Source organism: Dromiciops gliroides, chromosome 3 (assembly GCF_019393635.1).
Source record: "Dromiciops gliroides isolate mDroGli1 chromosome 3, mDroGli1.pri, whole genome shotgun sequence".
Lineage (NCBI taxonomy): Eukaryota > Metazoa > Chordata > Mammalia > Microbiotheria > Microbiotheriidae > Dromiciops > Dromiciops gliroides.
In genome coordinates, this window is record NC_057863.1 from 470,459,403 (window position 1) to 470,472,553 (window position 13,151).

Genomic DNA, 13,151 nt, shown 5'->3' on the forward strand with positions numbered 1-13,151 from the left:
TTCTTTTGGTTCTGCTCATCTCACTCATCATCAGCCCAGGCAAGACCCTCCAGGTTTCTCTGAACTCCTCCTGCTCATCATTTCTTACAGCACAATAGTATTCCATTACATTCATATACCACAACTTGTCCAGCCATTCCCCAATTGATGGGCATCCCCTCAACTTCCAATTCCTTGCCACCACGTAAAGAGCAGCTATAAATATTTTTGTACATGTGGGTCCCTCTCCCCTTTCCATGCTCTCTTTGGGAAAAAGACCCAAAAGTGGTATTGCTGGGAGAACAGATTCTTTATAGCATGGAAAATCCTAGCTTGGATCTATTCAGTATAGCCATAGAGAAAAAAACCTTTCCTTTCCTAGAAGCCCACATGAATTTCTGCCACCAAGCTGATGTCCCAGATGACAAAGGGGACCCTCCTGTTCTCTGTCTCTGCCACCACGCCGGTTCCTCCATGAAAAAAGAGACAGAAGGGGAGGCTAGGTGGCGCAGTGGATAGAGCACTGGGCCTGGAGTCAGGAGTACCTGAGTTCAAATCCGGCCTCAGACACTTAACACTTACTAGCTGTGTGACCCTGGGCAAGTCACTTAACCCCAATTGCCTCACTAAATTAAAACAAACAAACAAAAAAAAAAACAGACAGAAGCAGTGCACTAACCTCCACTTCCTAGTTCCTCTCTCCCTCCCCAAAAGGGGAGGTCCTTCCAGCTGATTGGTTGAGAGTGGTCTCTTGCTGATGTCAATAGTACACCACCTCTGAGAACAACATCACTCAGGGCCAGCCAGGTGTGGTCTCCATCCAATCACCCTTAAGTAGGTACTTAGTTTCTCAGTCTCACCTAATCCAAACAATACTAAATCAATCCTCAGGTGGGACCAGGTGTTTGCCAAATCCCATTATTTTATCACACAAGGTACTTTACAAATGTTAATTCATTTTATCCTCACAATAATCGTGGGAAGAAGGTACCATTTTACAGATAAAGAAACTAAGGCAGATGGACATGAAGCAACCTGCCCAGGGTCACATGGCTCATAGGTGTCTGAGGCAGGATTTATGCTCAGGTCTTCTTCATTCCAGGCCCAGTACTCTGTCCACTGAGTCACCTAGCTTCTCTGGCTATGCTCTACTAGTTTACTGTTAGCTCAGCAAGAGAAAGGAAGGAATAGGACTTGAATAATGTATCCTGCTTTCTGAGGAGGTCACACTATTCCTCTCAGCTCTGGAGGAGAGAGTGAGGTTGGTGACTTGCATAACCCTCCCTCACTTCAATTCAATTCATTGCAAGTCATGACATCACCTCCTAATGTCATGGTCCTCTTCTGGAATGAAGGACAAAGAACAACTAACTCAATGTAAGTATTTTCCTTTCCAGCTAGTCAAAGATAAAATCAAGAGAGATTTTCATTAATAGAAGTGATCAAAGAGACATCCAATGTCTATCATCCTAATCTGGTCAAAGTGGATCAATCAAGGGCTCCTTGCCTTTGTCCAGTTATCCCCCTAATTATTATAATATATAGGTGACTCAGTGGACAGAGTACTGGCCTGGAATGAAGAAGACCTGAGCATAAATCCTGCCTCAGACACCTATGAGCTATGTGACCCTGAGCAGGTTGCTTCATGTCCATCTGCCTTAGTTTCTTCATCTGTAAAATGGTACCTTCTTCCCACAATTGTTGTGAGGATAAAATGAGTTAATATTTGTAAAGTACCTTGCAAACCTCAGAGCAATATATAAATGCTATTAACATTATTCCTTCAAGGGAGAAGTCTGTCCTAAGCTGATTCAATCAGAAGAATTTCCAGCACTATTTTGGAAATGATAGTTAAAGACTGATGAGGTTTCTCTTTCATATTAGTGCAAAGGTTTCAGATTAGGATCATTTTTAAATGTTTTCTTTTTTTTTTTTTAATTTTTTTTTTTTTTAGTGAGGCAATTGGGGTTAAGTGACTTGCCCAGGGTCACACAGCTAGTAAATGTTAAGTGTCTGAGGCTGGATTTGAACTCAGGTACTCCTGACTCCAGGGCCGGTACGCCATCTAGCTGCTCCTAAATGCTTTCTTAATATTTCTGAAAGAGGAGGTAGAGAAAGCTTTAGACTGCTTCTAAAATCTTTAAAGTTAGATCAACAAAATACTCATGGACCAACTACCTAGAAATCTCAAATAGTATTTTGTGGCCCCATCTTCTACTTTCTTTCATTTTTATTTATAATTTCTTTGCCTAGTTTAGTTCAGAAGAATTAATTAGTGAGGGATTAAGGACAAAAGAAGATGCCAAAGCCATTTCAGTTATTAGTCAAGAACACTAGACAATACCAAGAAGCAGAGAGAAATGGAAGACCTCTGTGTTTGTTGTTTTGTATTACACTGTATTATTGTGGGTTGAGAGAGAGAGAGAGAGAGGGAGAGAGAGAGAGAGAGAGAGAGAGAGAGAGAGAGAGAGAGAGAGAGAGAGAGAGAGAAATCCTAGAGCTATTTGAAAGTAAACTTTCCTTAAATACCAAAGATTTAGAATTATAAAAATTTGGGACTAGAAGGGACCTTAGAGATTCTCTTATAGAACCCCCCCACCTATTTTATAGATGAGGAAACTGAAACCCAGAGAGGTTCTGAGGTTTTCTCAAGGTCACATGGCTCATTTATGAACTGTTTTTTGGAATGAAGAGATTTGGGAAGAAAGTTTAAATCAAATAAGGATACTTTGGAGTTGGGGGTTTGTGTGTTATGGGGGAGAAGGTGTCACAGTTTATTTGGTGTTTTTTTTAAGAAATGAAATTATATTGCTAATTTAAATTACCTCCCAAATTCCCACTTCAAGAGATAAGTTGTTGACTCATATAATAGAAGTAAATACTCTCTCAGGGGGAACAGGACCAACAGAGCAGAGAGACACAGTGTTCCCAGCTGCAAAACAACCTTTGCCAATAAGGAATAAAAAAAGCAATTTCTCTTCTTGGTTCTTTCCTCTTCCCTACTACTACCCCCTCCCCTTCTTCTCAGGTACAGCTTTAATCAGGCTCCTTCTTTATTCTGTAAACCCATTTCCCAGCATAAGGTAGAAACCAAAACCCAAGTATTCAGGGATGGATTTTCTGGAGTGGAATTTCAAGGGTGAATTTGAGTTTGTTTATTCTCTTGGGGAAAGTAAATAGGGACTGTCTGGTTCGCTTTGAAGTCTTTGAGCAAAGGGTATTTTGCTCCTATTAATCCAGGGTCCCATAAAAAATACTTTTGGATAGTAAGGTACCTCCATCAAATCCAGGTGATTCATATTAACAGCATAAACCTCCAGTTTGCCCCCAAAAAACCAATATCTGAGAAGCACAATAAAGTGAAGCAGAATAAAACAAGGAATATCTGTAATACTTTAAATATTGCAAAGTATCCTTAGTGTCATCAATGCCATTGTTCATGAGTATATGTGAAATTTTAAATGACAAATGATCTATCTTTCCTCTGTGCCTTTTTCTTCCTCCAAATATGCACCTTAACATTTCTTTTCTTCCTTCTGATGTCTACCCACCATAAAAATGAAAACTGCTTAGGTTCTTTCTGAACTGACAACTTCAATCAATTAAATTATCATTGGACATCTACTATATGCAAAGTATTATTAAGGAACCATTCCTAAATGCTTTATTTATAAAATATAGTTCAGTAAATCAAAATTACAAAATTAGCAACCATAGAATTATTTTAGGTTGATTGGCATTCTAAAGGGTAGCATTTTTTAAAACACAGCATGAAAGCTTAACTGAAATTGTTTTGCAACTCACGTATAGATCAGGAATAAATTGAGGCTAACCATCTCAGTGACTTCAGGAACTGTGACTGACCCTCACAGTGGCCAGGAGCCACTGTGCAATGAAGTGTGTCTGAATATAAATAAGGCAGAAGCATCTTAAGACTTTTCAGAAACTATCAAAATTAAGTCATTCAAAGAAAATAAAATAAAATAAAAATTAAGTCATTCAGTGACCATAATTCTCCTACCCAACCCTTTTTTGAATCCCAATGAAAAGAGGGCATACCCAATCAGAATACAGAGAACAAGTCAGATTGTAAAATGCTAACTGCCCCCTCAAAAGAGATTAGGGATTAAGAGAATCAAAAAACAAAAAGGAGTGCAATATGTTATGGAATGAAAATCAACTTGTATGAACAATGCACTAGAGGCAGAATTTATATTATTTACTGGATATCCAAAACATATGAAGGCTAGATGGAGGGATTTAGGGCATGACTACTAGCAACTTTTGCATTACCAGTTGAGGGACCACTCCTAAGAAAGTCAGAAATATTTCCCTTGCAAATCAAAAGCTCCAACCTACCTTGCCAAGGTCCCTGACTATGTGAGACAAGATGGTCTGCGGCTAAAAGTCTTCTCAGAAACAATTGGGACATATAATCAAGGACAGAAAGTGTGGTGGTAGCAAGGGAAGTCATGGAAAATGGATTTCAGTCTGCAATAAGAAATCTGGGATAGGATTAAGAAGTATTATCAAACTAGATGTAGGTACCAGGAGGATTAGGCCACTTGGGAATGGAACAGACAGGTTCAGAGTCAGGGTTAAGCAAACCACACAAGAGCAAAATGTTCGGGTCTATAGGATATAAATGGAAGCAATGAATAGAAACTTCAGAATATCATTTTGTAGATGGCTAAAATTGGCCTCAAATAGAGCTGCCCCTCCCCCTCCATTTCAGCTGCAGGCGCCTCAGAGCCTGGCTAAGCAGCACAGACAAAAACCCCAGGTCAGGGCATGGCACAGCCTGTGCAGAGGCCCCGCAAGTGCATCAGGGGGCACAGCCCCCTCGAGCCCTGGGTGTGATATGCACAGCTCCCTCAAGCCCGGGGAGTGGTATGCATAGCTCCCACTAGTCGCAGCCCTGGGGCGGCCAGTGAATTAGCTTGGCATGTGGCCCAGCCAGAGGGTCCAGTAAGAAAGAAGGGTTTAGTGAGAGAGAAAGAGGGTCCAGTGAGAAAGAAGGGGGTAGTGAAAAGTTAGAAGAGGGGGAATCTACGGGGATGCTACAGAGACAAAGAAAGGAGCGGAGCAGAGAAAGTGAGAGGACACTATAGAGACTCTACAGGGGTAGAGACGCTAGGAGAGGTCAGTGGTAGAAGAAGCGCAGGGGCAGCTGACAGAGAAAGTTAAGTGAAAGGAGAGACAACAAGATATAGTGAAGCAGAGGAGTGGCTGACAGTGAAAGGGCCAGATTGGGGAAGGAGTTTGCAGCAGCAGGCGAGAGATGCGCAGGGGGATAGGCAGCAGCAGAGTTCGTTGGTAGAGGTTTCAGGTTGTATATCTTACTTTCCTGTATTCTTATTTCTAAATTGGTTCTCATAAATAAACCCATTTACTTAAATTGAAAGAGGCTTCCTAATCTTTTTTCTTGTAGTCTGGGAGAAGCAGTGGGGGAATTTTTAAATGGCCCTTGCAGACTGGCTTAGGCAGCTAATAGCCAGCTATAGCTTTACCAGCTAAAAGCAGTCAGATAGCCATTCAGGAGTTCACAGATTAGCACCAGTTAATAAATATTTTTTACAATTTCAACTTGATAAGAAAAAACTTCCTAGCAATTAAGCTGTTTAAAAATAGAATGGGATGCCTCAACAGACAGTGAGTTCCCCATCACTGGAGATTTATATGAAGAAACCAGGGGCAGCTAGGTGGCACAGTGAATAAAGCACCACTCGGGATTCAGGAGGAACTGAGTTCAAATCCAGCCTCAGAAACTTTATACTTCCTAGCTATGTGACCCTGGGAAAGTCACTTAACCCTCATTGCCCCACCCACCCCACCCCCCCAAAAAACCCACAACCTAAATGAAGAAACTGAGTAACTGTCAGCAATGTAAAGGAAATTCTTATTCAGATACAGCCAGGCTAGATGGTTTCTTAGGTGCTTTCCATTTCTGGAATCCAGTGAAATTCATAGATAGGAGCTTGAGGCTAAGAGAGAGCTTTAAAGAAGAGATAACTTCTTGTAGAATGTGTAGGATTTCAACTAGCAAGGACTTAGAGGAGTCCTTTATAGGCACAGGGGGTGATCTGAACAAAAGTAGAAAGGAAAGGAATAATGGCTTATGTTTGGGAGAAAGCAAGTAGTCAAGTTTGGCTAGAGCTTAGAGTATATGAGAGGGAGTAGATGAATATAAAATAAGACTGCCAAAATAAATCAGAAACATATTGTAGAGAGTCTTGGACTTTTTAGTAAGAATCAGGAAGGCATAGGAGGCTTTTAAGCACTAGAATGATCTAATCAAAGCTCAGAAGCTGGGATGCTCAATCTAGAAGTACTATCTTGGAATGCAGTGGAGGGAGAAAAAGCAGGAAATAGGAAGATGAATTATAAGATAAGAAGTAATGAAGGTCTGAACTAGGACAATGGTGATGGTTTAAAAGTGGGGAGAGGGGACAGATAGGAGAGAAATCAACAAGACTTAGCCAATGATTTGATGTGAAGGATGACATGTATGGGCCAAGTCATTTATTCTTACACAGAAAAAAATGTTAATCCTTCAACAATCATAGTGCACAAGAATAAAACAATTTAAAGGCGATTCAGTAACAATTTATAACTATAGTTATAATCTGCTGGAAGGCTGGTATTTAAGCCCCATCATGCTAGAGCTGTTCGAAAGGGTATTAACTAGCTATTTGACATTTTTGCATCACTTGGCATTTTCTGATCAACTCCTGGTACATGCACGTGCGCACGTGCACACACACACACACACATACACACACACTCCCCAGCAAAGCAGCAACCTGGCTAATCTGCCTAGTAGCCTTTCTCCTATGGAAATAACATTTCCACTGCTGTCAGCTACTGCCATTCTGGTGGCCATCATTGCTGCTGTCATGGTGGTGGATACTGCTGTTAGCTGTCATTTTGGGAGATGATTCTGTAGATTTCCAGACCTTTTGAAATTCAAAGTGTGCCTGCTCAAGGAAAAGAAACACAAAAGAAAAGCAAAATCGCCTACTCCTAGTATAAACTTATAGCTCCCAGAACCAGCTGGCACACAGGGCAGATTACCATGACACTATGGCCAGAGAAAAAAACTGAACCAGGTCATATGGCAATGTAGTACTGGACATAAAAAGCAACATACTTACCTAGAATGATTTAATCTCATTTTCACTAGTTAACAGAGATATGTGATGGCTAAAATCATTAAAAACATAGACACAAACTGGGATGTGCTGCTGTTTTTTATTTTGGGGAAGTTCATCCTGGTGATACATAAAAATGGCATGTAGACATGATTACAAACCAACAAAAGTCAATATTTGAGAAGCAGAATTAAGTATAATACCCCGCAAAATGATCAATTATAAAAGACTAGGGAAATTTTACAAAGCAACTCTTATTTTCAGTTTTTCTTTTTCTCATTTCATCTATTCTGAAACCTGAATAGGGCATGAAAAGTGGATTTAAAGTCAGCAATATGAATGTTCTAAAGCCAGGCAAAGTCAGTGAGTAGAGGTCAAAATTGGCTTGCCAGCCATATGACTAGTGGTGCTATTAAGTTCAACTACAGAGAATAATTCATAATTTTGATGTATTTCTTTTTTGTTTGTTTGTTTTTTTGGTGAGGCAATTGGGGTTAAGTGACTTGCCCAGGGTCACGCAGCTAGTAAGTGTCAAGTGTTTGAGGCCAGATTTGAACTCAGGTACTCCTGACTCCAGGGATAGTGCTCTATCCACTCTGCCACCTAGCTGCCCCTTGATATTTCTAAAGTAGGAGTTGGCAGCTGGGGTTATAATCATTCTGAAGACCACCTTGGTTTTCCATTTCTCTTCAGGATAACTTACCAACAAGATCAAACAGTTGCTCAGATACTAAAAAAGGAAAGTATCTTTTTTATTCAGATACTTTAGAAATACAATGATACTTTTGAAAAGGCTGAAGCCAAAGGAGATGGAAGTTTTCTAAGGTACAGCTGGATTGTCATCACCTATTTCAAAGTCATCAATTATAATTTAAGAGTCTTCCAGGTATAAGGGGCATGTTTCTTATGTAATATGTATATGTCCATGGGGGTTATTTAACTGTATAGACAGATGGCTCAAGGGGAAGCATTGATAGATAGCTCTATCATCTTAGGGACCTTTTTCCAAGTGAATCTTTTGAATCCTGCCTTGAGGGAAACAGGGCCATGAAGCTGGCTGCTTCTTACTATTCTGAGAGAGGGGCACCTTGTAATTAGATTTATCTGCCCTTCTAAATATAGCTGACCTGAAAAAAAAAAAGATAATATAAAAAAAAGAAGAGGGGCAGCTAGGTGGCGCAGTGGATAAAGCACCAGCCCTGCATTCAGGAGGACCTGAGTTCAAATCCAGCCTCAGACACTTAACACTTACTAGTTGTGTGACCCTGGGCAAGTCACTTAACCCTCATTGCCCTGCAAAAAAAAAAAAAAAAAAAAAGATAATATAAATATAGCTGACCTTGGGGGCATGACTGATTTAAGCTCCCTCACTTGGAGCCTTTCCACAAAGGGCTGGTGACTCACAAAAAAAAAAAAACCCCACCACAAAGAGTAAACCCATTTATCCAAGCAAATACCAAACAGAAATCAGATAAATTATACAGATTGGAATATGCCAGAAAATGTGTAGAGTAAATGAGTTTGCTCTCTGGGAACAATGGAGTTGGCTCAAACAAGAGAGAAGCTTGTATTTCACCTAAAGGGAGATTCCCCAGTCTCTAGGGAGGCAAGTTAGAAATTAAAGACTTGTTGAGAAGCAAATTTACCCTCAGTCTGCAAGAAAGTCTTTTTCCTCCATTGAGCTGGTACCAAAGTCTGTCTAGAACCACATGTATCTTTCCTTTCCAAAGGTCTCACACCAACAGTGCCCCTAGGTTCACATCGGTATTCTCTACCAAATAGGAGAATATCATAAAAAATGCTTCAAGCTTGACTGGAAATCTATATCACACATGTCTATACTTATTTCAAGTGTGGCCTACAATAGCAGGACATAAAGTAAAAGCATATGTAAATCTCATGAGGCTCTAAGACTGACAACCTTGACAAAAGGAAAGATGTGTCTTATTTACAATATGGTTCACAAATGAGAGGGTCGTGAGTTCATAGGATTTAAAGGTGAAAGGGACCTTAGGTACCATAAATTGCTACCAAGCAAACTGAAATTGGACATAATACTAGAAAATAAGATTATAGACTAATTCAGCCATCTGGCTCTTTTTAAAGATGGCATAAAGAAGTGGATATCCTAGACCAGATTAGACAACAATGTCCCAAAAGAATTGCCATTCATATTTTAATCAATAGTCTGTCAATTAAAGGATAAATCAGATTTCTCAAACAACAAATTGAATAAATCATATAGTAATATAGCACTTACAGAATCTCTATGGGTCTCACTACTATACTATAGTAGATCCATTTTTGTTTGCTTTTTTTTTTCCAATTTTATATATGCCAAATTTGTACAACAAATATTTAGACAATGTCCAATATATTCAACCTGCAATGGTGAAAATGTCAAATTATATCAATAAAGCATCATAATCATCTTTTGCCATATTTATTCTGCAGTATTTCTAACAGAAACTTGATACTGAGCCATTAGGAGAGAGGGATTCTGAAAGGCAGACACATGGAGACAGTACATGGTAGCCATGCACGAAGTCATGGAGGGGGAAGACAAAATATCAAGTTTAGGAAACAGCTAGTGGTACTGTTTGGCTGGATTATAGAATGTGTGAAGAATAATGTTAAAATACCCCTTGATAGTGTTATGGTGAAGAAACTCAAATGACACCCAGACTTAAGGAAAAAGCAGGTTTATTACACATGCGGGCCCAGAAGAGTAGTTCTCCAAAATCTGAGCCCCAAATGATTGTAGAAGCAGGGTTTTTATAGGAGTATAGGGTGGGATAAAGAACAAGCCAACGGTGGTGGTATAGCTTCTGCATTCCATAGGGTCAAGGGGTTAATGCATACGTGATATTTTTGCAACATATGTTATTTTGCAAGTGAGGGGCTCCAAGGTCTTGCTATAGGAAAAGGGGAGTCTAAAGATATCCAGGAGCCATAGGTCAAGTTGCACCTGGAAGCTATACATCAAGGGGTGACATCAGGAAGAGGAGAATTCTAAAGATACCTGTGTATTATATATCAAGGGGTAACTGACAAGGAGAGGGGAGGGAGTCTGAGGTTAATTTTAGCCCTGAGTACCTCTACTATAGCTAAGTTGGGGTCAAATGCTTGAGAGACTTGAATGCCAAATGTAAGAATTTGTATTTTACCCTAGAGACAATGAAAGGAACTAAGGTTGTTCAACCCGGAGAAGATTGGATGGGGGGGCAGGAGGCAGGGATCATAATAGCTAACTTCAGGTATCTGAAGAATAGTAATGAAAAAGAGGAATTATAATTGTTTCGCTTCATTCCAGATAGCAAACCTAGAAGTTATGGGTAAAAGTTTGAGAGAAAGAAATTTTGTCCAGATATAAGGAATGAAAAAACCTTTTAACAGTTAGAACTACCCCAAAATAAAACAAGATGTCTGAGGAAGAAGTGGCCCATTGCTGGAGAGCTTCAAGCAAAGTCCAGAAGATCTTTTGTTGGAGACATTGTAGAGAAGATTTCTACTTAGGTATGGGTTGAGCTACTTGACCTTTAAGCTCCCTTCCAAATCTGAGGTTCTAAGATTATTACAAAAAGTTATATTGTACAATGAGTTTGCACTGTGGATGAAATGAAGGGTCATCACTGGAAGGGTTTTGGTGAAAACCACATTGCTACAGTTTAATAAATAAATGCCTATTCAGCATTTCTGCAAACTATATCTTGTCTTGGTGTGTAATAATAATGAGCACAAGGAACTTTCATCTGAACTGTATCCAAGTTCCCACAAAAAGTCTTTGAAATCTGGGGCAGCTAAGTGGCGCAGTGGATAGAGCACCGGCCCTGGATTCAGGAGGACCTGAGTTCAAATCTGGCCTCAGACACTTTACATACTTACTAGCTGTGTGACCCTGGGCAAGTCGCTTAACCCCAATTGCCTCACTAAAAACAAAACAAAACAAAACAAAAAAGTCTTTGAAATCATCATCTAGGAATTCCTATAATAATGATGACAAAGGCATCACAGATAATGTCCACCAAGGAGTGCATTTTCTCTATGCTGACACTTTTATTATCAACTTGTAGGTCTATCACTTGTCCTGGTGGCCTTTGTTGTTGTTGTTTTTTCTAAGCTTCCTATACTTGTACGTGGGATCATCTCAATGTAAAATATCTCAGTATGTAAAACAAAATCAATTTATATGTAATTCTTTCATTTATGGCTTTAAGTTCTCAACTATAACAAGTTGGGAAGAGGATTTAAGCTCATAATGCTACAATAATAACTAAAGAGTGGCTAGGTGGTGCAGTGCTCAGAGCACTGGGTTTGGAATCAGGAAAAACCTGAGTTCAAATCCAGCCTCAGACACTTACTAGCTATGCAACCCTGGACGAGTCACTTAACCCTTTTTGCCTCAGTTTCCTTATCTGTCAAATGAACTGGGGAATGAAATGGCAAACTATTCCAATATCTTTGTGATGAAAATCTCAAATGGGGTCACAAAGAATCAGACATGACTGAAAAAAAATTGAACAATAATTCCTAAAGAAAACTCTCCTCAGCATAGGTACAACAGCCAACATCCTAACTATACATATTAGATGCCTCTCTGCTAGTCTATTTGCTTTACTAGATATTCTCTACTAATTACCTCACCTCACATTCCAATTTCACCCTGTTTTGGGGTTGGGACATATTAAGTAATTTGGGACTATTAAAGTTTAAACTGACCAGCTAAACTAAAGGATGAACACACCTTGAGAAGTAAGAGAGATAAGCCCATTAGGTGTGGCTGCTGCCCAATGAGTGCAAGGGGACAAAGATAACTCCAGAAGTCAGCACCACCACCCCACCCCCAAAGGGAACTCTCCATTGTCAGGTGGTGACCCCATCTGGTCACCCTATCTACCATCCATAAAAGTGTTTGCCTTTCTCCTGTTCGAGGAGATAGGTATCTCCTTGACTTCTCTCTTGGTCTCCTTTCTTTAGCACCTAAAAAAAAGATTATTTTATTCTAACTGAATTTGTGTGCAAGAGGGTGTAATTCTCTAAAGAAAAATACCTAAAGACCCCCCCCCACAAGGGATTTCCCTGTGACAATAGTCTTATCTGTTATAATTATCCATTTCTTAAAAGCAGCAGTGAAAAAAATTATAACTCTTTTTCTTCTTTCTTATTAAATTTTTAGTTACTTTCAATCATCAAGGACAATTTTCTGAGGGACTTGTCTTTAACAAACTTTCTACTCTCTATAAAGGGGCTCTTAACCATTTTTTGTGTCATGGATCCCTCTGTCAATATAATGAAGTCTATTGACCCTTTCTCAGAATAATGGTTTTAAATGCACAAAATAAAACATATTGAATTACAAAGAAAACTGAATGGAATATAGTTATGAAAATGATATGGGTCTGGGGTAACTCAGAAGTTTTCTCCTTGAGAAACTAAACTAAAGGACAGACACACCTAAGAAGTAAGGGACATTAACTTCAGATGTCAGAACCACATGTCAAGCCTCTCCCACCCCACTGGGAGATAAGCCCATTAGATGTGGCTGCTACCTGAGTGGGTGCCAGGGGACAGAGATAATTCTAGAAGCCAGGACCACCACCCCTCATTCAAGCTTTCCCCACCCCGAAAAGGAACTTTTCATTGTCTGGTGGTCACCCTATCTATCCTCTATAAAAGCTTTGGCCTTCTGTTCTCAGAAGAGAATGTTTCTAAGTCATCTCCTTCTCTTGAGATGAAGTCTTTGCTTTCCCTCAGCTTCACTCTTAGTCACTTTCTCTAGCAAACCAAATAAAAGACCTTCTAATTGGACTGTGTGTGAGAATGCAATTCTTTACAGAGGAATATCTAAGAACCCCCACCACCTATTTCCCCCATGACACAAAATATAAAAAAGACACGTCCTTGGAACCCAAATTAACTCCTGCTCTGATACAATCCTCTAATGAAATGCTTATCAACTGTCATGGGGTGCAGAGCACCCCAGAAGTTCTCTGGGGCACATCAAGGAATCTTCTCCTTGAG